Here is a 24,541-nt window from a genome sequence, read left to right as displayed (position 1 = left end):
ATCCTCTCTGGACATGCAGTATTTTTTTTTTTTTTTCTTTAAGTTAGAAATAGATATCTAAGAATTGATAAATCAGTGTCTTAATTTCTTTGCACTTAATAGAAATGAAAACTTCCCTATAAAAAAAAATAAAACACCCAACAAAACAAACCAAATCACACAACAGTAGCATATGTTTAACTTCCTCAAATAGTTTTGACAATGCGTAATTGAAAGCATTTAAAACACTGAATAACTGTTACTTGGTGTCAGTTGTGCATCTTCCATCTTCACTAAGTCTCGAGAAAAGAAAGTGTGATAAAGCCAAGCTGTTCACAGCCCAGCCCAGGCCAGTAACCTGGAGAATTCTGAGTGGAGGATTCCCAAGTTGAACCTCTGTGACTCTCTCAGTGCCCTTTTCCTGGGGCTAAAGGAAATACAGCATCACATTTTGCTGTAAGAGCTCCAGGGTGTGGAGGGCAAGATACACATAACACACAGTGTTTTTTCCTGGTAGATTTTTTGGATGGTTTCCCTTGGTTTTTAAGTCTTCAAGGCTACATAAGCACTGCTTGTTAGCATTAAAAAAAAAAAAAAAAAAAAAAAAAAAAAAGTTGGAAAAATCAGATAGGGGAACTGTCTTTGTTCTAACTCCATTGTGCATGTTCTCTGAAAAAAAGGGAGAAGAAAATAGATTTACATTTTAAAGGCCAGATTTACCTGTGCACTGTAGTAGTCTTATATGCTTGCTGTAACATCTAAAAGTGCTATAAGCCTCATTGATAACCAACTGGCTATGGTGTGTTTAGCAAATTAGTTAATAACCTCCAAAAGGAATAAAATTTTGCAATGCCAATACTAAATAGCAAATAATTGGAAGCATTGCAAGCTTGTTTCTTGTGCTTGTTTACAGCTTTTGTTTGGATATTAAATAACTGTGGGGCTTCTCTGAAAAACACTGCAGAAAGGCAGAGCTAAGGTCAAAATTATATGTCAGCAATTTGAAAGAGGCAGATGTAATATATGAATATTGTAATAAACAAAAATCGAACAATGCAATCACTGGAAAGACCCACTAAAGAGTTGGACATGTGAAATTTCATTGCAGCAATCAATTTGTAGGCACCTGATCTTCAAGGTGGAATCCATAACCTTAAATTATACCTCTGGGTAATGACTAAGGAAAGTCAATTTTCTCAAAAAAATACAGTCTTCAAAATAACTGTCATCTGTGCAGGGAGCTGCTGAAGCCATGGAAGGGTGTTTGCTCTCATTCTGCAGCTATTCCACTGTGAGGTCCCAGGAGCTGGGGAGAGGCTTCCATCCATGGGGATCCCCTTTGCAAAGTGGTGCCTCCAGCTGCCTTTCAGGATAAGTGCAGCCTCACTGAGGGGCTGGCTCTCCTTGCCATTTCACATGCAGATGATGTGTAAACACATTGCTCGTCTCCTGGGAGATTATCCTAGTCATGGTGATAAAAATTGCAAGGTCAGGGCAAGCGCTATTCTGTCATCTCTGTACCCCTGTGCCAAAAAGGATGCAAGGTGCTTGACATCAGAGCTGAATTTTTTATCTTTTATACTTTAGTCTTTATTTTATACTTTATTCTTTATTTCTTTATGTTTTTATACTTTATTTTATTCTTTATTTCTGAGGAAAATAATTTCCTCAGAAATTCTTGATGAGATTTCTGAAGTTGAATTTGATCTCTTAAGGAACAATTTTGTAAATTACCTACAATGACACAATGACATATCTGAGATAGGAGGAAAAAAAAATTCTGAAATGCCATTTATTAACTACTTGATATATATTCAAATCTCACTCAATATTTTTACTCTTTATCAATGCAACTTGTTGCTTTTGCTTATTTGAGGACATCAGCAACCAAGGCATTAGATTGCTGTGCTGAGGGACTATAACAAAGCAACCTTTTGAGCATGTTTGCAGAGCAACTCTAAAGCTGCTGAGTATGGGAGCCTCTTTGGAGATGCTGGCTATGCCACTCTCAATGGTGGGTGACACAGAACAAAGTGCCCTGCTGGAATTTAATTGCTGCCTGTGTATTTGTGTAGGAAACCAAACCCAAAAGCAAGTGTTCCTCAAAGGATGCTAGGAATTATAGTTTCACACTGCTCTGTTTATCAAAAGTTCAGGTTAAATAACATATTTAAATGGGTCAGTTTAAATCACAAGAAAGAGCACAACAGTTTTTTAAAAGGTAGTGTATTTTGTGGTTGTTTAAATCAGCTAAATATAGAAGCATTAAAAGTAATATTTCAAGGAAAAACATTCAATGTTTTAATAGTGTCATTGTTTCCTGCTGCCAACTGCTTGAGATGCTGAAATCTTTTTTTGAGACAGCTTCCCATTTTCACTGAAGTCTGATTTTAGTAGTGGTACAAAACAGAATATTCCCACTTTTTTTTTACTTATTTTGGTGTAAAATAATCCCTTACTTTACACTTGGCCTTTCTCCCTTACCAGCAGGGATAGTACCATTTTTTTTTTTTTCAACTGTAGGTTAAGGACAGAGGATTTATTGAAAAATCAAAACGCTGTTCTGCAGGCACTGATGTAGAGCAACTTCTTCAGATTTTTAGTGATGAAGATGCACAAGGGAAATTATATTCCGTATCATCCAACTACAAAAGTTGCACTCTGACTAGAGCAGAATATTGTGTTAAATGTGCAGGGGGAGCAGTGCTGCCTGATATCTGATGCAGGAGCCAAAATTGTTTCCCACAGAAAAAGGAGAGATCCCAGTTTGAAAGAGGACTACAAGCTGGAAGCAATAATGCTTGAGAAAGACAGAAAAGCTGAATAAGGGTGTGTAGGTGGTAGTAGATCAGCACTTTCAGCAGCATATAAGAAATGCCATACTGCAGGAGTCCTTTAGGATGAGAGACAGGCAGCTGTGCAAAGACCATAACTAGGTGATGGAGCTGCAGCTGATAGCAATTTTTATCACAGGCATCAACTGAAATCAGAGCTGAGCTGAGAAACACAAAGGCTTCATGGAGAATTAAGGGAATGGGGAGAAGGTGATGTGCTTGAGGTTGCCAGAGAGGGAGGTGGTAATAGGATTAGTGTTCTGTGTTACCCCTACAGAAAGGAGTCAGGACAAGAAAGAAAGGAAAGAAAAAAAGAGTTAGCTTCATGGCCCTGGAGGCAGCATTGGAGGAGCCAGGTAACTCTTTTGTTTGGTTGGTTGTTTCCTTGTTAGACAGCCATGGTTGCAATATCAGCCCAAGGTGCTGACAAACCAGTGTTCTGCTGAGACTGAGCGTGCCCATGCTTGGAAGGCAGCTCTGTAAATGTCTCTAAGTCACTGATCCTGAGTCTGGACGCAGCTGTACTGGCAAAACTAACTCCCAAGAGAGAAATTAGCTATGCTGGCAAAAGTTCAATTTCGCCAGTAAAACCACATCTATGTTAGGGCCTTTTGCCAGCACAGCTGTGCTGGTTGCAAATCCCATGTCCTCACACCCTTGACTTTCTACTAGCAAAAGTTTAGTGTAAGATTTGCCTCAGAAAGAAAATAATAAGGAGATTTGCTCATATTGATTCAAAGCTACTTGTTTTAATATAGAAAGTGAGGCAAAATCTCCATAATGGTATAGTTTATACGGTCTCTCTTTAGAACTTTTCTCACTTGTATTTCTTAAATGTTGATTTTTTTTTTGTGTGTATGTTGAACACTTTAATACCAAATCATCAAAAATGCAATCTGGTAACCTGAACCACATTACATCTTCAATGCAGTTCTGCCTCATTCTGTGCTAAACCACAGCTCTTTGATAAAAAACATGATAAAGAGCTACATTGTACAAAACACAGTACAGCCAGCTGCAAATATTCCAGAGCTATCCAGTAGTAAATAGCATAAAGTACAGAATGTGTGGAGGCTAATGCTCTCATTCATTCCTGTATATATATAGATATAGATATATATATATATTTAAAGTAAGAATCAGATGAAGAAAACCATGTAAAATCTGCCTACTGTCAGCTGAAAGCATGAAGAAAACTGAGTTTTTATCACTTATCTGCAAAACGAGAACACAGTGCAAATATAGATGTATTTTTAGAGTTCTAAACTAGATTTAAGAGTGAATTAAAGCTCTAGATTATGTCTCCTCTATGCTGCAAAATACTGGTGTTGGGCCTTGCTTTTTGGAAGTCAGGTCATACTGATTTTACCACATTGCCTGAGAAAGAAGAAGAGTCATAGAATCATAGAATATGCTGAGCTGGAAGGGACCCATCAGGGTGTTTGAACCCAACTTGTGGCCCTGCACAGGACTCCCCAATAATCACACCCTATGCCTGAGAGCTTTGTCCACTTGTAGTGTCACTGAAGTATGTTTTATAAAAATAAATCTTGAGAAAATGTTTATGCATAAAGGAGCTGGAAGATGTGGGCTATCTCCTAAGAGGCCTGCATAATAAATGAGCTTGATGCACAGGACCTGTCTGCCCAGATTGCTTCTTGGTGGATCTGGTGCAAATTCCCTTTCCAACTGGGGAAAAAACAAAAAACAAAGCAATGAAGTAGCTTTGCAAATGCACAGATATGCACAAGTACACCAAGAACAGGCTATTTCTGAGCTCTAATATTGCTGAGCTACTCTGATACAAAAGAACAACATGAAAGCTAAAACCAAATAATTTCAGGAGTACAAGAATAATTGTGGACTGGTTTGCAGTGGAACTGCATACAGTGAAATCTGACATTTTCCCATGGCTTGGAAGGATCTCCTGGTTTTACTCTAGGGTTATCATCCATATTTTTTTCAACAGTAGAAAATTATTTTGGTCTCCCAAGTGTAAACTTTTCTAGGGACCAGTAAGTGCACAAGCCCAGCCTGGAACTTTTCCTTCTATTGACAGCCTGTTTTCACTCAACATGTCTTTGATACTTGTTCTACTTGCAAATGTGCTGATGTGGGAAGCTTTGCTGAAAAACAGATAAACAAATGTGATTGCATCAGCCTTGTTTTCTGGGGAAACCAGAATGAAAAATCTATTTGCATATCTCTATATACAAAGAAGAGTTCTTTGGGTGACCCCTTCCTAAAAAAAAAAAAAATTGCTCAGTAGGTAGAATATCCTTTTCCAAAATGTTACCTGAGTCTAATATGATGGCTGTAAGAAAACTCTCTCTTGCCAGGAATATCCTGAAGTAGTGCCAGAGGCTTGCTGGCTTTGAGACATGTTGGGAGTTATTCATAACTCAGTGTGGGTACCTACGAGCACTGGAATGTGCAAAGTGATTTTTCGAAACCCACACAGAATCTTCAGAAGATGGTCGTATTTGATGTAGGCTTTTTCATGCTATAGAGACTGTGCATAAGAAATCACAGCATGCATAAATAGTGCCAAGACTTGAAATTCCAGCCTTTTCCCAAGGAGACAATTCCCTCAATGGGTTTTTGTTTTTTGTTTGGTTTGTTTTTTTTTTTCCCTCTCTTCTTTTTCATTTGTGGTCATGCTGTGGCCAGAAGATGAGTAGGAAGTACAATATTGTATTTTTGGCATGGTGAAAATGACACTTGTGTTGCTGTAAATCTGAGTGAACATCTGTGATGTTTAATTATGGTGGTAACACCAAAGCATTAAAAAGATCTTTCTGTACAGTCACAACTTGTCAGAAAGAAAGCATCAATTCAGGTTTGTTTAACTGGTTTCTGGTTTGTTCTCCTAGAGCTGATAACAAAGTCTAGGCCTAAGACCAACTCTCCTGAGAAACAGCACATCTAAAATTCCATTACAGTTGATAACTGTGGTTGTTCCATGGAATTTTAATGATGACTTTTTTTTCTGTAAAAAGAGGAAGCTTTGTGAGTAGATGCAAATGTAGAAATTAACCTGTTTGAAATTACTTTTTGTTTTTCATTTGTCATATTAATGATTCTTAGGCCAACAGAGGGAACAAACTTAAAAGAAAAATACCAAGTAATAGTGTGAATGGGATGCCAAAAACCTATGGAGAATATTTAGAAACACTGCATGAGACTTGACTTGAATCTGTATGACAAATTAGGCAGCAGAATACATAGATGTCACACTCAATATGATTTTTATATATATATATATATGTGTGTGTGTGTGTGTGTGTGTGTGTGCTATAATGATACCTGATTGGGATCAGGAAAGGATTTCCCATAGTGGCTGAGGATGGGTAATGAGCCCATCTGCAAAGGGGATCCCCATGGATGGAAGCCTCTCCCCATCTCCTGGCACCTTACAGTGGAATAGCTGCAAAATGAGAGCAAACACCCTTCTATGGCTTCAGCAGCTGCACAGATGACAGCTGTTTGGAAACAGATGACATTGTCTTTTTGAGAAAATTGACTTTCCTTAGTCATTACCCAGAGGTATAATTTAGGGGTATGGATTCCACCTTGAAGATCAGGTGCCTCCACACTGGTTGCTGCAATGAAATTTCACATGTTCAACTCTTTAGTGGGTCTTTCCAGTGATTGCATTGCTTGATTTTTGTTTATTACAATATTCTTGTATTATATTTCACACTTATTATATTATCTTTTATTTTTATTACAATATTCTTGTATTTTCATTACTGGTTACTGAAAAAGTGGCAGCTGTTAAGGGTGAAGGTCTCTGATGTGCCATGGGTGTGGTATAAAGACTTCAATGCAAAGATGAGAGATTGTGCTGTCAAATATTCCTGCCATGGAGTCTTGGACTGTTACATTTATTTTTTAAAAAAATTAAAATCTGCAAGCTTTTTTTTTTTTTTTGTCTAGAAACATTTAAGTAATGAAATGGATTCTGAGAAGCTGTACTTCTGAGCTCCTTTTGATTCAAATTTCCTAAAGATGATTGTTACCCGACACTTCTCCTAAGTCTCAGGGCAGCAGATCTCTGAATGCATTTCTTTCCATGGTGATAAAATAAACTCTTAACAAAAGCCTGAGTTTTTAGGGGACCTTTAAGACACAGAATGCTTCCAGCCACTGATAACATTAAATAAATTAAGACTTTGTCTGCTCTTCTCACCACACAGATGCATCCCATATGTTTGTTGTGCTTATTGTCAGTAGAGAGAGAGGTCAAACAGCTATTCCTTCCTGTGCTGTTTTGTTTCAATGTGCAGGAGATATGTCAAGGAAGTTTGGGGTCCTGGGTTCCAGAAGTGAGGAAGTTGTCTGCTCTGTGACCAGGGAAAAGGTTGCTTGCTTGGTTTTTTCTTCTGCTTGTGGAAGGTCCATTGAAGCAGCCTCTGTGTTAGGAAAGAAATAAACAGTATTTTGGCAGTCTTTTCAGATTACACAGAAAATGTGAAGTTTACAAGAGATCATTGAGATAAATAACTTCTTTTCTGCAATAGCTTCTTTTCTGTGGTTGATTGCATGTCTGTAGAAATGATAGAGCAATTTGAGCTGGCCTTGACTAGAGGTTAAACACAGATAGTTATTCCCTTACTTACCCTGCGGCAGTTGTATGTTTCCATGCTGTAATTTTTTTGTTTGAAGTACCCGGTATAAGCCAACAAGTGATGTAAGGAAAGGTTCCTCTGCCTTTTCCTGGTTTTTTTTTGTACCTGAGAGAGTATGGTCCTGATTTACAGAAATTCCCTAACATGTGACCTTTTTGAGACTTCTCCCCTTTAACCAGGGTGGGTTTCTCGCCCAGGCCTTGGCTCCTTTCTATGCAATGGCTCCAACTCTGCCAGGCTGCCCTACGAGCTGGAGTGTGCACAGTCCAGGAGTCCACAGCCTGCAGCCTCCCAGCCCTTTGGCAGGGCATGAATGCAAAAAGAGCTTTCTTGCTCTAATGGCTGTGAAAAGCAAGCACAAGTGAAACATACTCTGCAGATCGATTCTGAATTGCTGAGTGAATGCTTTCAAAAAAATGTTTTCTTTGTTGCCAGTTTCCTATGCCATGGCTTCCAATCCTTCTGGCTTGAAAGGCAAAGGCATTATTTCAAAAACCTTTAGGGTTCTAGAAATCAATAAATGGGGAAGATTCTTTGCTTTGTTTTCAAGCAGCAGAAAGGGACAAAAGCCACTCCATCTGGATGCAGATGGAGAGAGCGAGCATAGAGGGGTTTTACTCTGTGTAAGCTCCAGTACACAGAGCATCTTCTGCTGAGAAGAGGGGATATGAGAAGGGAGAATGGTAAAACAGTTGTATTTGGCCAAGGATCTCTAGGAGCATCAAACATTAAATAGCCTGAGACTGAAGTATGTTCTCACTTCAGTGGAGCAGATTTGGGGTTCAATGGAAAGGTGTTGGTTTTTCCTTCTCTTTCTTGGGCTGCCCTACATGGAAAAAAATCCTAGTTTTAAAAAATACACTCCAAAACTCCTACTGAACAAGGTGATTTGGGAGCCCCTTCTGTGGGCCGTAAGACCTCTGGTCAAAGAACACAACTGGGCTGTATTTCTGGCTCCATATCTGGGGAATCTGTGGTGAATCAAAGCAGCAGTGACATACTTGCTCTCCATCCTGGCAGGGAAGGACCTGGCCTGTAGGAGAAGAAGTCTTGCTGATACCTTCACAATGCATGGGACACCCCAGTGCTGGGCAAATCCAGACACCTGGTGTGGAGAACGTCAGAGTGAAATCCAGAGGGGTTCTTTGTGCTGTGTGTGTGATGAAAGGTGGTTATTGGGTGGGAAGCCCTTCCTTACATGGTGGGAACAAGAAGCTCCTGGAAGGAGGACTCACTTGTGTGGGAGTCACTTTAAAGAGAGAGAAGTGCAGGCAAATGAGTGTCTCCAGTGAGACAGCACCTGTCAAGGAGGAAGGGGGACAATACAGAGTCATGAGAAGAGAGGAAGGTGAACAGAAGAGAGAACAGAGAAAGGAAAAACATCTGTAATGGAAGAAATTAAGTAAATCTCAAAATGTAAATATACATTTTTCTAATCAGATGGAGCAGTCAGATGAATTCCTTTCTCCCAAATTATCAGGATAATCTCTTTATTCTATTGCATCCCATTCACTAGTCTAGCTGGCATGAGTTATACATCTTACAAAATGGGCATGTGTGGTAAGCAGAGCTGACCTGTAAAATAAGAGCTTTCTTAAATGGGATACGAGGAAATTATTTGGCTCCACAGGCAAGCTTGCAGTCTCCTTTAATGAAAGTTTTGTTTTAGACTTTCCAAAAGAGATAGAGGGAGGCCTTGCAGCAATTGCATAATTTTAAATATTAAGGGTGTAAATTTCATAAAGCCTCAAACCATGCACAGGGCTTAATTTTTCCATATTTTCAAGATGGCTCGTACATTGGCTAATGAAGTTCAACTTCGCTTCTGATGTTTTAAAGTTGAGTTTCTTTCTAGTACATCATGTCCTACCAGTTAGTTTCCGGGGTTACAAGCAGGGACAACAATAGAGAAATGGTTCCATCCTGTTATAGATGCTTCTTTGAACCTTTGCCACTTTATGGATGTCCTTGTTTTCTTGTAATGATTTTTCAGTATTTAGAGAGAGAAGAATGTACAGTTAGCCGCTGCTAATTTTATTAAAGGTAGTTCTCAAAATGAAGGATGATGTGGGACTGACGCCTGTGTCAGGAACTTATTCACAGATCTGAGCACTGGCCCAGGACTGCAACTGCAGTAAGAGCTGCTTGCATGACACTTGCTGGAGCAAATGAATGGTGTGTTATTTCAGTGTATTTTCTTTGACAATTGCCAGAAGCAGAGATAATTCAGAGAAGAGTCTTTGTTTCTGTGACTCCACTGTGGTAAGAAACCATCCTGAAGACAGAGTGCCATAAACAGAACTAACACAAAAAAAAAAATTCCCATTTTAGTGTAAGTGTTCTTACTGACACAAAAATAAAGTCTCTATTTTGGCTTGTGTCATGTTGAGCTGTTTGATAATTCAGTAACTAGTAACAATTGTGTGTGTTATATGTACACACATTCAACAGGATCCTTAAATAAATTACTTGCATAATTGTGCAAAATGGAAATGAATAATTTGTTGTCAAGTAGGTCCTTGCAAACAGTAATTTACCCAAGAAACTCTTGAGGACAGCAGGGAAACAGGAAGGAAAGAAGAGGGAGAAAAATTGAACAGCAGAGGAAGCAGACTAGCTGGAGGAAGTGTAGCTTCAAGAACACTGAACACTCGGGAACAAACGGGATGAGTTGGCCATGAGAACATTCAGGTTGAAAAGTCAGGAACTAAACTAACTATCAGAGCAGTGGGAGATTAGAACTGCCTGCCACGAGCCCTATGGACCAAAGGTGCAGTTTCCAAGATGGAGATTTAGCCTCTTCTGGAAGACTTTATGTGAAGTGTACACCTATGAGGCCAGGATCTGATAGTCCAGGTAGCACTCTCATATTCTGTGTCTCTGCAGGAGGTTTGTACATATGGTTATCATTGTCTAGCTTGGAACTGAACAGAAAATAACCATATTAGACTTGTTTTCCCATGTTAAACTGCAAACATGAGTATGAACAGTAGACAGGTAAGGGTTAGATTGAATGTTGCACAAAACCCCCCCTCAAAATAGTCATTTATTTCCAAAAATATGTGATTAATAATAAATGTCATAGCAATCATTATGAGACTACAGTTCATCTTGCATTCAGAAAGTTAAACCTTCTTTACTAAGATTTCTGGGTTTTTGTCATTAGCAGTTGTTATTTTATATGCAGTCACATAGTAACTCTAGACAGTAAGTGGCAGTAGTCAAGCAGATTTAATTAGGTTTTTTTTTAAGAACTTTTCATGTGAGACCCAGTCCTCATCTCTGGTGGGAACTGGCAGAGGTACATGGGCAGAGTCTTTATTAAGGTTGTTATAGTTCAGCCTGAAAAGTTGGTGACATTCCATTTTGAGTCTTTGCGTAGATCCACACATGAAAATTATACTGATTTTTTTTTTTTAATAACAGAAAAGTTTGTGCACAAGCCAATTGATTCATAAATCCATCTGTTCAAACCAGTATCTTATGCACTGTAAATCAGGAAACTCATGAAAAATGAAAAGTGGTGTTATCATATTAGAGAATTTTGCTCTCTTTGGCCATACATGTATAATACCAGTTCCCATAATCGACCAGACTTTTCCCTGTACTTTCAGAAGCCTGCAGGCTAAATGGAAGTGAATGCTGTGGGCATTATGGTCTTGATTATATGGTGTAGGTGTATCCATTTTCATATCCTGGATGTCTGACCATAGCCTCTGGGCATCTGTAACAGAGGAGCAGGTCCTACTAACTCATGCATTTGTTACTTGTATCTGCAGCTGCACTTTATATTGGTTTGGAGCGCTTCTTCTGTTAAACCTGCTCTAAGAACTATTTTGAGTAAGTCCCCCTGAATGGCCAATTCTGTTCTGGCCTTTAGGTTTCACAGGTACAGCTCCTCATTAGATCCCAACTATTCTTCCCTGAGAATGCCATGCTTTCCATTTTCATTCCTTTTTTTCACTCCTGTTTCTCTAATAATCAGTGCCCCCGTGGGCACCTGAATGCTTACACAAGCTTAAATCACTCAGAACAATGTCTCAGTATTAGGTTCCTATCATGAGAATCTGAGGTGTCATGCAGAAAAATAATAAAATATGTTTTTATAGAGACAGAATTGGAGGGTAAGGGCCAAGGGAAAGGTATAGAGAATATGTATCTTACTTTGTCAGTCTTCTGCAAAATGGTACCTTGCTTTTCATCCTAAACTCAATGTTTCTATTGCTGGGAGGGAAAAAAGTAATAGAAAGGAAAATTTTAGTTTTTCTACTAAATGTACTCGTTTCAGTTTCTGGAATTTTGACTTTTTGCTCAGTGTTTCATTTTACCCACATGAATCAATGTCATTCAGATTTCAAGAGGAGATATTTTTCTCTAAGTTTTTGGGGAAAATCTTGGTGGTGCTAACAGGAGCTAACCAAAGAAGCTGAGAAGTGTTTTTTGGTGGTTTTGGGATTTTTTTAGTGATGTAGTTTTCTTTCCCATCTTGAAAGTCCTGTTTGCTTACTTTCGTCTCCTGTACCTTGTCATCGAAATATTATTTTTCTTCTCAGTAAAATGTTTTCCTCCAAAGCCTAGTGAAGCCCAGTTATTGATAGTGTCCCTACTGTACACATAGCAAAATGCTCTCTTGGATCATGGCTGGTTGAAGTTTTCATAAAGAGTTTTGTCCCCAGAAGTCTGTTTCTTGATCCCTTGGGTTCAAGAAATAATAATATTTAAATTTGGGTATAAAATAATGTTTAAACAACAATTGTAGGGAATGGGATGATGTTGGTGTGAAGTTTTATGTTGTTTTTAATATGTGGGATATTTTTAAAGTAGTTTCTCTTCAACAGTAGCATTTCTAAACAAATGCATTTCTATGTGGAGACCTGAGGCTATTTCCCCTGGCTGGCTTGCTTTATCTAGTTTGGTGTGCTGTTCTCCTGCATGGAAGCAGGCTATGGTATTTCCATTTGCAAAGGCTGAAGATCCAGTCCTCTTGGCTAGCTGTGCAGAGGAGTAATTTTCTGCTCCTGGACTTTATCAGTGCTGGTGCTGCTTGGTGTGTGCTGCCCTAGACAATTTGATTCCTCTTAAAAAGACTTTCTGATAGTCCCTGCTTAGTGTCCTGCCACATTCTTAACGAGGCTACTGCAAAGGATGAGGCTCAAGACATTCTCTATCCTTGAAGAAAACTGTTCTGTCTGTGTGACTAACCTACCAACCTGATTTTCCTACAAGGCTGTGGGGGCTTGGGAAACTCATGAAAAGTCCCAAGTGAATAAGCTGATTGGGTAAAGATGAGAGATGAAAGGTTGTTGTGCTGGAAGAATCCCAGGGCAATACCAGAAATTTTGTGTGCGAGTTGGAGCAGTTGCATTTGACACAATCTATCCACATAAGAGGCAGGCTTTGCATTGAAGCACTTTGTTTCCAAAGGCAGAAAAAAGCAAAGGAAATATTCTGCTATTCCCATTTTACTTAAAAGTGCAAGTGAGATATGAGACGTTCAGCTCAGAAATGCCCAGGAAGCACATGGGAAAGTAGGAGACAGAGCTCGAAGCCTTTGTGTCCCAGTCAGCCTTCTAAAGAAGGACCAGCTTTTTAGAGGCACATGTCCTGAATACTCTGTTATTAATAGTGATTTACATAACAGCTTGTAGCCCCAGTTCAATATTACAGAATAGGACTCACTCTTTTTTTGTGAAAATGACCTGGATTCCTATAAGCAGTAATAAAATACTGTTGCAGAGAGGGGCTGTGAAGAGGGAGGGGGAGGGACTATGAAACTAAAAATAAGAAATATGTACAGTACATAATTCTAACAATGTTATCTGAAAGACAGTAAAAATAGACTCAATTAGATATTGTCAGAGCTTTTTTCTCCATGCAGCTGCCTAGCCAAATATGACAATTTTTCAACAATATAAAAGTTCTAACACAATGCATGATACATTGTACTGAATTCATTAACACTTTGCTACCTTAAACATCATTGTAAAGAAGGAAAATAATGTAAGAGAAGCTTGTCATTTTTTGTTGTTGTTCCTTTTGTTTCTGTGACATGTTTGGAATTGCATGCCTGTGAGAGTTTTGTGATCTAAATTTAATGATCCTAAAAGGGATTTAGTAAGATATTGTTCTTTTCTCCTGCAGACATCCCTAGGCTGAGTGCTACATGAAAAGTGTGACTCAATTATACAAAAAAAAAAAAATTATCTTTAAAAATGAAAAGCCTTTTCATGCAGTATTTCCACAGGGATGTAGCCTTAGTATACTAGAGCTTTCCTAGCTCTGCTTTGCAACAATGTAATTCCTATAGCAAGAGAGTTTGCATGCAGTGCATAGACTATCTGTGTGCACAAATGTGCCCCCCTTTCTGTGAATAAAGACATTATGCTGACAGTTGATATATTTGGCTTTGATTTGGCAATGGAATCTGCAGATCTCTGCTCTCATTCAAAGTTGTAAATTCACAAAATTACTGGAGCAGACAGTTGGTCACAATGCAGATATCAAAACCTTTAAACCCAGATCTTCAGCATTCAGACTGAAACTTTTGGTCCAGTTCTAACCCAAGTTTTTTTAGCTACCATTCTCTTATAAGTATTACATTTGAGACAGATAGAAAGATAATTTGCAAAATTATTGGGGGTTAATTTGGAGTCAAAAGCAGCAATAACATGTTGAACATATGAAGTAAAATAATAAATGTCTTGGGCATGCTGTTGGACTCTAAGATTATTTTTTATGGCTATAATGTACTCTATCATTTCCCTGTGGCTTGACCATCAAACTTCAACTACAGAGAAAGAAAACCCCCAGGAATGAAGAAGAATCTGATGCATTTTTAGGAGGAAATAAGGTTGATGACTGAGAAGACATCACTTACCGGGCAATATAATAAATTTATAAATCTCTTATTTCCGCTTTTGTTCCACTTTAGTACAATGTATACGTCTGGAAAATTACATGGAATACTGCATCCCAAGTTGAACAAAACTTAATCAGGGTTCTTTTGCCTTGCTCTTTAAACCTTAGCCCTGGGCACCAGGAAAGCCATTTATTCTGTGTGCTCAGAGTATGAGCAAAGAGGATTGCTGTGATTACTTAATCAGGATATGGGAGGTGATAGCAGTAGTTTCTGGGAGGCTAGACAAGAAATCTCCTCACCCCCAACAGCTGCAATTCATAGTTGTGTAGCTCCAATTTTCCTGTTGCTGAACTGTTGAGTGTCAGGTTGATGTGGAGTTCGCATTGCTACAGATAGATGTGCATGCAAGTACTGGATTGTCTCTGCTTCTCCTTCCTAAAGTGAACTTGAGAAAACTGCTGCTTCTTTCTGACACTGCTCACCACCTCTCAAGGTATGTAAAAGTCATGCAGATGTGGCACCTTGGACTTGGTTAATGGTGGCTCTGACAGTGCTGAGTTAACGGTTGGACTCAATGATCTTAAAGGTCTTTTCCAACCTAAAAAATTTTATGAAAACTGGGAAGGAGACATTGGAAGACAAAACCTTTGAATTTATATACCTCTGCATTGTTCTTCACAGCAATTATGTAAAAGTTTCATCTTTAGTTGTGGCATCTTGCCCTGAATTAAACTGGATTTGATGTGGAAAGCTACTGTACCAGTCAAACACTGAAGAGATTAAGCCAGCTGAAGAGAAAGTGGTGTACACTGCCCATTATATGATTACTGTGAAAAAGCAGGACAATATTTATTAGGGAAGCTTTAGACAGTGCAGGCAGTAAAAATGATGCTTGTAGTCGGGAAACACCTTGTGCCAAGGCAATGTTTTCATACTTCACCTTGTTACTTCCTATATGAATAAAACACCAGTCTGCACAAGGGAAAACAGTGGAATAGGAGAGGCAAAAATCCCAAATCAAATTCAAAACCAAACAATATAAAACCACCCCGAAACCAACTCCATTCACCTTCCCCTCCTCCCTCCTCCCCAAATTTGGCCTGGGCATCTACCTGAAAAACTAGAAGCAGGCTGGCCAAACTAGAAGTATTTCAGTCACCACCAATATCATGGTGGTGACACACTGGCTGTTCTAATAGCACATTACTCAGAAAACCAGATATTACGAAAAACATGTATTTCTGCATTTTAGAAAATAAATTAAACACATTCAGCATTTGTGCCTACAGATGGAAGAAAATTAACTCTATTCCAGCCAAACACAGTGTGTGTCTCACTTTTGGAAGAAGTCGGTTTATACTATGTCATGGTAGAAAAACACAGTCAAAGAGCAAAATTGTTTTATTTTTTAAGATGTAGAGGGACCCTTTAAACTCAGTAATTTTCTGCATAAGCTTACTGAGTTCATTTTTTGTACCAATCCCCACTGTGTAATGATTGCTTCAGTTCCAACTGAGCTGAAATTAAGCCTCTGTCTTCCCCTGAAGCTTTGTTTTCACAAAGTCTGTAATTACAATTAAATTTAAACCATGTACATATGTATGTGTATCCCTATGAAGCCTCCTCCCTAGCATTGCTGTGTGGCCATGGTATAGATAGAACATGCTGATATCTGCTGAGGGTCTTGGCTGAGACAGCAGCCAGATTTTGGTTGTATTTTTGGTTATTATTTACTAATACTGAAGTAATCCAATGCTCTTTAGAGGGTAAAACAGCAACATGATTGAAGGTATGTGCTACTAAATTATGTAAAGTATATGCAGCCATTTCTGATTGGGGAATATGCAGTTTGCTAATCCTTTATTGAGGGATACAAGGCCTGATATCCAACAGAACTAATAACAGTTCGCCAATCAGCCTCAGTATTTGATTTATTTACTTGTGAGTTCTATGGTAAGATTCAATAGAATTCAATGGGTCTATGCTGCATTAGTTCTGCTGATGTTCACTAAGGTGCTCTTTGCTGCTTTTTACAGCTTTGCTGAGGACTTTTAAACAGTAAAAGGATTTGTGTTCCAGGGAGGTTTGGGTTCGAATAATGAATGAGTCCCTCATCGTATTTACAAAAGTGTCTGTTTGTAAGAGCTCTCCAAGTTCCTTCCAGATAAAAGATGCTAATAGATGTAAGATAATGTGTACATGCAAGAATGTCGTCATTAATAAATATTGAAGAAAAAGAAAGCTCTCTGTGAACGATGTAAAATAACACCAATGAGTATTTAATCTGCTTTTTAAATTGAATTTTCAGCTTAAAGAGGGAAACTTTTCTTCTTGTCTGAAAAATTAAAATAGAAAAATGAATATTGAAATGTATTGGCTTGGGATTTTCAACGCAGTTTAAATAACTAATTAAGAAAAAGTTGCAGGGAGGAAAAACATTAAAATATGCAATAATTTATTTTTAATAAGTGTAAAACAGATTATTTTAATTACCACATCTTTAAAAATGTGGGGTAAATAAAATGCCTTAAATTGTCATTCATAGAGATTTGGAATTGAAGTGTAGAGATTAAAGCCTTTTAACAGTAGATGTAGACAAAAGACTTAATGAATAACGAACACAGAAATTAACTGAAATTACAGCTACATTTTTTTTTTTTGCTTGGTTTCCCATGTCCTCTGACACTTTTTCCCTTCTTTGGTTTTGCTTTTCAGAACAAGCTGTTAGCCAGGTGAGGTTTCATGGTATTTTCTGTACCACTATTTTCTTTATTCAAAGCTTTCAAGCTGCTTTTAAATTCACTTCCTTGCCTTTAGAATAGCAGCTACCTGCTTGACCCCTTCTGCTGCACAAGGACTTGAAGGTAGATATTCTAGTCTCTATAATTTTTTTACACTTAATTTTCAGTCACCCAGGTTTCCATTGAAATCTTTGTTAGCAATGATGCCGAAATCACCTAACGCCAATCAAGCTTTGGCAAAGTCTGCACACCCTGGCTGGAGTTAATATTTTATATTACCACATAAATGTTGGGTCCAAGTGCTCCCTATTTATTGTGCAGCCTTTTCAGAGGGGTTTCGAGGAGCCATCGGGCTGTCAGTGCATGAACTCTGTTCTCTGAACCTGAGTGTCTCTTGGAGAGCTCTGGCTGGCAGTGAAAATTTCTCCCTTTTGATGCAACAAATTCCATGCAGAAACAGAGCACGACAGAGCCATGTTTGCTGTGTGGTGTCAAGTGGGGGTAAGGCTCCCTTCTCTGTGCAAGCACGTGCTTTTTGTGGACTTGCTCAAAGCCATCTAAATGACATGCACTCTGTGTTACTCGCCTCATGTTTACCCAAAAGCAGAGTCTGACCCTGAAGTGCTGTATTTGTCCTGGTTGTTATAAGGTTGTAGGTTCAATGTGCATAAATGAGTAATTGTCCTTTAGAGGCCTGGGCTTTAGTTCACCCTGTTAGGGCTGCTGAGCCAACAAGCACAGAAAGAGCTGTACTTTGGCATCATCCCAAAAAGTTAGAGGTCGTGAGCCAAAAACCCCAGGAAAGCCTTTCAGCTTTCCCGTCAGCCCGGTGTGCTGGGGTTCAGAGCTGCTGATCTCACCTGGAAGGACAGCAGCAGGAGGGTGCGGGAAGGGACAGCTCTTTCCAGGGAAGGAGTGTGCAAGGTCTCCAAGTCTTCCAGCAGCCAGGGAAGCTGTCCTCCCAGCAAGCAGGGAAACAAGTAATCTTTTGCCTTGATATTTTTTTTGAGAAATGTTTGTTCTCCTGTTGGCTTGTTCTAATATGTGTCTGACTTTCCTACTTTTTAAGGGGAAGAAGATGTGCCAAGAAACCTCTGTCACTAAGCCAGAATAGTTCTGTCATATCTTCCTCTCATTTTAGCACTCCAGCTATTCTTCTAAGTAGGGAAAAATAATTTGGGAGTCCCTGGCAGTTTTGCTGTTTTTTAAGAAAACATGAAAGACGGGAGGATTTGGCCCAATGGTAGCTGAAAAGCACTCAGGCTCTGCCAGGATATAATTCCTTGTGAACTCTGACCTGGAATGAATACAACATATGTGCTACTGTTCCTCTGTAATTTAGCATCCTTTTTTCCTGTGAGGGTTTTTCTCCCTGCCCTGTTTGTTACAGTTAAACCTGCCTGAGGGGTTTATCCTTTATAACTGGTATCCCTGCAAGGGAGACACTCTCACTGTTTTTACAGGCCTCTCAGGACTCCCCCTAAAAGGTCCTGGAGGTTTGCCTTTGCTGGCATTGATAATGTTGCTGCTTTTAAGATCCCAAAGCCTCCAGTACAACCCCCCCCAGCAGACTTAGGTTCCTCACAAAGTAAAAAGGCACTGCTCAGATTAAAGGGACTGATTGGATGCTGCTGTGTGGACCCTAATGTGTTACAAGGGTACTTGGTTCCTCAGCAGGAGCTGTGGTGTGCTGCTAGGGGACTTCTCAGGCTCTGCTACTTAGAAATTATGTGGTGCTACACCAGCTCTGGGACTTGTAGATTTGCATTCACTCTGCAGCTTCATTAAAAAATTTAACTGGGACATATTTAGACTACTCAAGCTGCTTCTATAGAGTTGATTATTTTGTCTTGTCCTTAGAAAACAGCTTATCCTTGTGAAAATAACATATAAATTGTACTATTATATTTAGTGTTGCAAGCTTTGCTCTTGCTGTTTAGTTTTCTTTTCCTTTTGAAGCTGTGGAATTTCTGTCAAATAATGTCTTCTGAGTTAAAACTCACCATAGGAAGAACATGTTCTGTGTCTTTTCCATTTTTCTCAGTGAATTCTGTGAACCTCTGTCATTAGTGTGTTTATTGCCTAGAGAATAAAGAGAGAAAGAATGTTTCTGTGAGTAAGATACAAGATAGTTCACATCTGCCATTTCATCCAGAGGAATGTGCACCTCCATTCTATCTATGAAAGGCATGTAGTAGGATCTGCTCATTATGGAGCACTGTTTGTGTCTTTGTTGAGGAAAACTGATTCTGTCCTAAGAAAGCTTTTCTAGAAACACAAATGCTACTCTCATGAACACAGGTGTTCTGTGGTTTTCTAAATTCCCTTGCAAAACACTCTCCTTATGGGGAGTTGTGGTCAAGAATCTATGATTTAATTGTCAGTGTTGAACCGCAGAAAAAATATATTGTATAAGTATTTCCTTTTCCAGCACTCAAATGTCCTGAAAAATCTCTTTAAACACAGTAGCAAGAAAATTTTACACGTTATTCCAGTCACTTCATTTTACATTTGAAAAATCCTGTTTATCTGAAATTGGATAACGCTGCCACAGCATTTTTAGTCTATGATGGCATTTGAGACTTAATTTCTCCTGTGAAAGCACTGCTAGTTTCTGTGGAATCCTGCAGGTGCTCTGTGTTTGTGAAATCCAGGAGGTCTTAAATTTAGAGATGCTTGTTACAGTCAGTTTCCTGCAAAGTCTATAGTAAAACAGTCTGTCAATTAAAGAATATGCCTCACCAGTTCATCCTTTTCAAGTTTCCTATGTATGTGTTTAAACAAAAACAACCCCCCCCCAAAAAAAAAAAACCCCAACCCCCCCCCAAAAAAAATCCCAAAATCCACAAACAAACAACAAAACCAAAACAAAACAAAACAAACAAAAAAAAAGAAAATGTAAGTCTAAATGCTATTTGCTCTCTTTTATAATTTTTATAATTTTCTGGGAGCGGCAGGAAATTATTTTCACACTTATAAAGCTCAACCTTTATAATGAAGGCAATGAAGACCAAACTATGCACCAGAGCATAAGACAGCTTAAACTTGCAATACCAAGAAGGTTTTTAGTAGAATCTTCTCTGAGAAAAAGAACCTGACTTGTTTCAAAGGATTTTTGAACAAGCTTTTTCGGCTTCTTATATTGCCTTTACATTTTGTTGTAATTCTGTGTGCTGGAAATCTAATTTGGAGTTGCACAAAGGCTGTGACTGAGTAGGATGTCTGGGGGTGAAGTTGTGACTTTACCACTTTTTGGGAATGGCCAGCTTTCCTGATAGTGCAGTAATGTTTGTTATTCTGTCTGAGGAATGGAGGAGACATTGTTTACCCTCTTACATTTGATTGAGGAGTCAGTGTATAGAGTTTTTTTCTGCAGGGGGAAGGAATTTAGCATTTTGTTGTGTCTTTTTTAAATTATCCATAATATATGTCATGGAGCAAGTAAGGATTGAATAAATTTGCTCTGGCTAGGAAATCACTAAAGATTTTTTTTTCCTTGTCTGCTTTGAAGCCACCTATTTCTCTTTCTCCAGTTGCTAGAATTAATTAACTTTTACCCTTTACTCTGTAGTTACACACTGTAGGTCAGCCTTCCTGTCGCAGCAGACCTGACAATAATTCCCATCTGGTTATGAGTTTTGATATCACAAGAACTGTGTTTTTTTAATGGTATTAAAACAAACAAACAAATGCAGCATTCACTAAAAAAATTGCTTTGCTATGGATTTTAGGCAGTACTAAATTCTTCGCAAGAATCACACTTGTTGAACAACTTTAAGGCATATTTAAGAGAAGCTAGTTAGTTTTGAATAAATACCTGCTGATTGTTTTTGAGAAAACACTCACTGCTTCTTTTCTCTAATATGTTTATGTGTTGCTAGTTTCTCTCCATGCATCTGGAAGAGCTTCCGTCTGCATTTCTGACGGCTACCATAGGGTGGTGCCAGGCCATCAGTATATACAGTACGAGACGATGGTTTGAGCTTTGAGAAGATCAGAAATCAAACGAGCTTTAAAATCTGGTCTCAAATAATTCACAGTGCAAATAAACGAAGCAGCCAGTGCAAATAGTTACTTTGATGCTTTTTTTTTTTTTTAATATATTTAGCATAAAGGAAGGGTCTGTCTGGTATATACTTCTTTATGTGTGCCTATTGGTGGGGGTATCTATATCTATCTATATCTATCTATATCTAATCTATATCTATATTTATATCTATATCTATATCATCTATATCTATATATCATCTATATCTATATCTATATCTATCTATCTCTATATGCATGTGTGTAAAATTTGACCTGAAATGTGTTTTTGCCCTAAGGATACTGATGCCTTGTTTTTGATCACATTGTACTAATGTGGCTTAATTAATAGCCCTCTTAGCATCTCTGCTAATGTTCAGGCTTTTCTTGCTTGTGTGTGTATTTATTACAGACCTTCTAAGTGTTAAAGCTGACTGGAGATGAATGATAGATTTCCAGCTTTAGAGAAACAATGTCTATCTAATGCATGTTCAAGGAAGACTAATTTATTGCCTTAAACTAAACTCACAATTGAAGGCCCAATGAAAGCAATGAAATATTAATATTTTAGAGCAATGTTTGAAATATCTCCCATCTATCTGGTTCAAAAATCTATATTATATTAATTATACAGACATACCAATTTATTCTGTGAGCTATCTAAATCAGTTTCTAAAGTATTTGGTTTATAATAACTGAGGAGAAGAAATTAGGCCTGTGGTTAGTGAGAGGGATGTACAAATATTTATTGAATATCTTATTTGAAAAAGCTACTGTCTGCGTAAGATAAAATAATAATAGTTGGAAATGAAAAAAAGAATATTATTGGCAATAGATTACATAGAGCAAGTCTGAAACACTTGATTTCACATTTCTGTTTGTGTTCACATTTAATAAAGAGGTTGTAGGTTTATATTTCTAGAAGTATATCTTTAGTGGGGAAAACATTGACATTCACGACTCATTTGCTCTTGAACACCTTTTGTTAATGTATGAATTGAAATGCAGCATGTGACCTGGCAACTGAACAAGCTAAAATTAAAAATTATTTAACTTACATGCATTTGTAGAGCTTTTGGAGTTACATGGAGACAAGCACAGTAATTCTTCTGACAAATCCTGGATGATACTATATTCTTTGCCAGGTAGAGGTAACTTAAAAAACACAAATAAATAAGCAAACCCCCACTCCCCCACAAAAACTTCAAATCCAAAGCAAATTAAAAAACACCCCCAAAACCCTACACCACAATTCTTCTTTCTTTCTTTCTAATTTAAAAATTGAACTAACCTAAATAGAGCCTACTAAGTTTAAATTCATGTGAATAACTTTGAAGAATTGACATAAATAACCAACAACAGCCAAACATAAATCCTTTGTGAATCAGACTTTACCACACTAATTTTCACCTCAGTGAATGGGAATAAGACCCATTTGTATCTGAGATGATGCTGTGAGTGACGTTTTGAGGCTAAAAGCCTCCAAAATATTTGTGATAATTTAGATAGTGATTATCCTGTCTAGACCTTGTACTCTTTACTAGACTTTCATTTAAATGTTGGATTTTTTTTTTTTCCTGACTTTAAATCAGTGGCAAATGTGTAGATTTGGACTTTCTGAAGTTTTACTTTGAGAATGTTTTCTTAAAGCATTCCAAAACACTGAAATCCTGGAATGGCAAGGGAAAAAAATTCAAGCCAAAGGTAAAATCAACAATTATTTATGGAGCATTTTGTCTCTAATCCTAAAACTGAAAAGTGGCAGCAGTGATGAGCTTAGCTGCTTCTAGTGCCTAATGCTTGTCGTGAAGTCAAATTTGATTGACATTTCTTCATAAATTTTTATTCCGCATAGCAAATATTTCTTTTCCTCTGTTTGTAAGAGCCTTTTAAAGATGATTTCTTAAAACAATGTAACAGTCATTTGCAGCTTTTATGGCATCTAAATCCATGCTTTCTGCTGGTTTGGTTCTACTGACATTTTAACATTGTTAATAATCACTGGCCATTTGTGTGCGCTGGGTAAAGGCATAATGTGCTTTTATATAAAACACTGTTATGAGGGCTCATTATCTCGTGAGGCAGCAGTTATAATGAAAATTAAACAATTGCAAACTTGCTTTGCCAAGTGTTTTTAAAATAAATTTAGCTGGGCTGCTTCACAGCTCCTACCTGATTCTGCAGGGGTATATACCAGAACTGCTGGAGAGATGCACGCATCAATTTCTTGGTGCAGTGGTGAGAGCTGTGAGCAACCTGCTCCTCACAGAGCTCCCGTGAGGAGCTCTACTGAGGCTGAGCAGGAAATGCTTCCTTCACAGGCAGCATCCTAGCAGGGCATGAAATAAGTGTAAACCTTTGAAAGGAGCCTCCGTGACACCGACAGTTAAATGGGTGTTACAAACGACCTTTTGCTCGCAGGTAGCCACAGAAGTATTAGGTCTGCAGGCTGCAAGCTACTCCTGCTGTTTTGGAAACCACTGGCTGTCTATAGCCCTGTGGTTAAAAATTACCAAATTAGCTGCACTTCTCAGGCTAAGAAAGGCTTGAGAATGTAAATATGGGCTATTCAATGTTTTGTTTATAGACTGCAAAGTTTTACTAAATGCTATATATAATGGACATAATTTTTTACAACTTGTTCAGTGTTTCTACATAAAATTATTTGAATGGAAAGTACTTTAAAAATAAAGTAAGTGTATGATGAGAAGTCCGGGTTAGGCTTCTCAGGGTGTATGCATTTTAGCAGAGTTGGTCTAGCTGAGGGTCTGGATGTCTGAAATTCATGTTTAAAATGACTGTTGCTTAGCTAGCCAGGGCAGTTTGTGTCATTTCTGACACGCTTCCCTTCTGTTATGTGTGCAACCAGATTTGTCCTAATAGGACTTGTATTCAGCAGCTCCTCTTTTATTTTAATGCAGCACTTGGAGGCAGATTGTTCCAGTACTACAGTAGTAAGGGAAACCAAATTTCCATTTTACTTTTTTTCTTTTTGCCCATGTTTAATTTTGAAAGCTACCTTGGTGTGAAACAATATTTCAGAGAGGCTCTGTTTCTAATGACCTTTCTTCATTAAAAAATAAAATACAATAAAATAACCAGGAGGTCTAGCACGTTATGTCACTAAGTCACACAGTAAGAGGGACCATCAAAGAATGGTGGGAATTATCACAGCAGCTTGCTCCTTGTTAGAAGCATTTACCTCATGACCCTTTCATTTGCCTACTGCCACTTTAGTTTAAGAGTGACAACACTGTATAGCACTCTGCACTTCCCTCTTCCCCCCCCACCTGCTCGCCTTGCCCTTTCCCTTAGCACCAGATGCCTTTGTAAAGCAGCCTGGTGAAGGAGTGAACAAAACCTTGTGGGATAAGTCTGACACTGGAAGTTAATGATTATCAGTGGAAACAAAACGCTTGTTTACATGTTGTAGTCATTAGAGGTTCCAGTCAGTCATACCTCGGCTGGGAT

General features: G+C 38.3%; 1 long non-coding RNA gene across 2 annotated transcripts; it reads right to left on the bottom strand.

Annotated features, from left to right (window-relative positions):
- Positions 1-280: 280 nt before the first annotated feature.
- On the bottom strand, positions 281-23,440 carry LOC128808916 (uncharacterized). 2 transcript variants are annotated; one of them, XR_008437567.1, is made up of 6 exons: positions 23,243-23,440; positions 22,129-22,225; positions 20,862-21,027; positions 19,048-19,126; positions 7,006-7,228; positions 281-648 (listed from the first exon to the last, which is right to left on the bottom strand). It is a non-coding gene; the product is annotated as an uncharacterized LOC128808916 (long non-coding RNA). The 2 variants fall into 2 exon arrangements; XR_008437566.1 differs by lacking the exons at positions 281-648; positions 7,006-7,228 and adding an exon at positions 16,575-16,638.
- Positions 23,441-24,541: the final 1,101 nt, after the last annotated feature.

This window comes from Vidua macroura, chromosome 6 (assembly GCF_024509145.1).
Source record: "Vidua macroura isolate BioBank_ID:100142 chromosome 6, ASM2450914v1, whole genome shotgun sequence".
In the NCBI taxonomy this organism is placed as follows: Eukaryota; Metazoa; Chordata; class Aves; order Passeriformes; family Viduidae; genus Vidua; species Vidua macroura.
The sequence above is the reverse complement of the archived record's forward strand: the minus strand, read 5'-3'. Positions and strand labels throughout refer to the sequence as shown.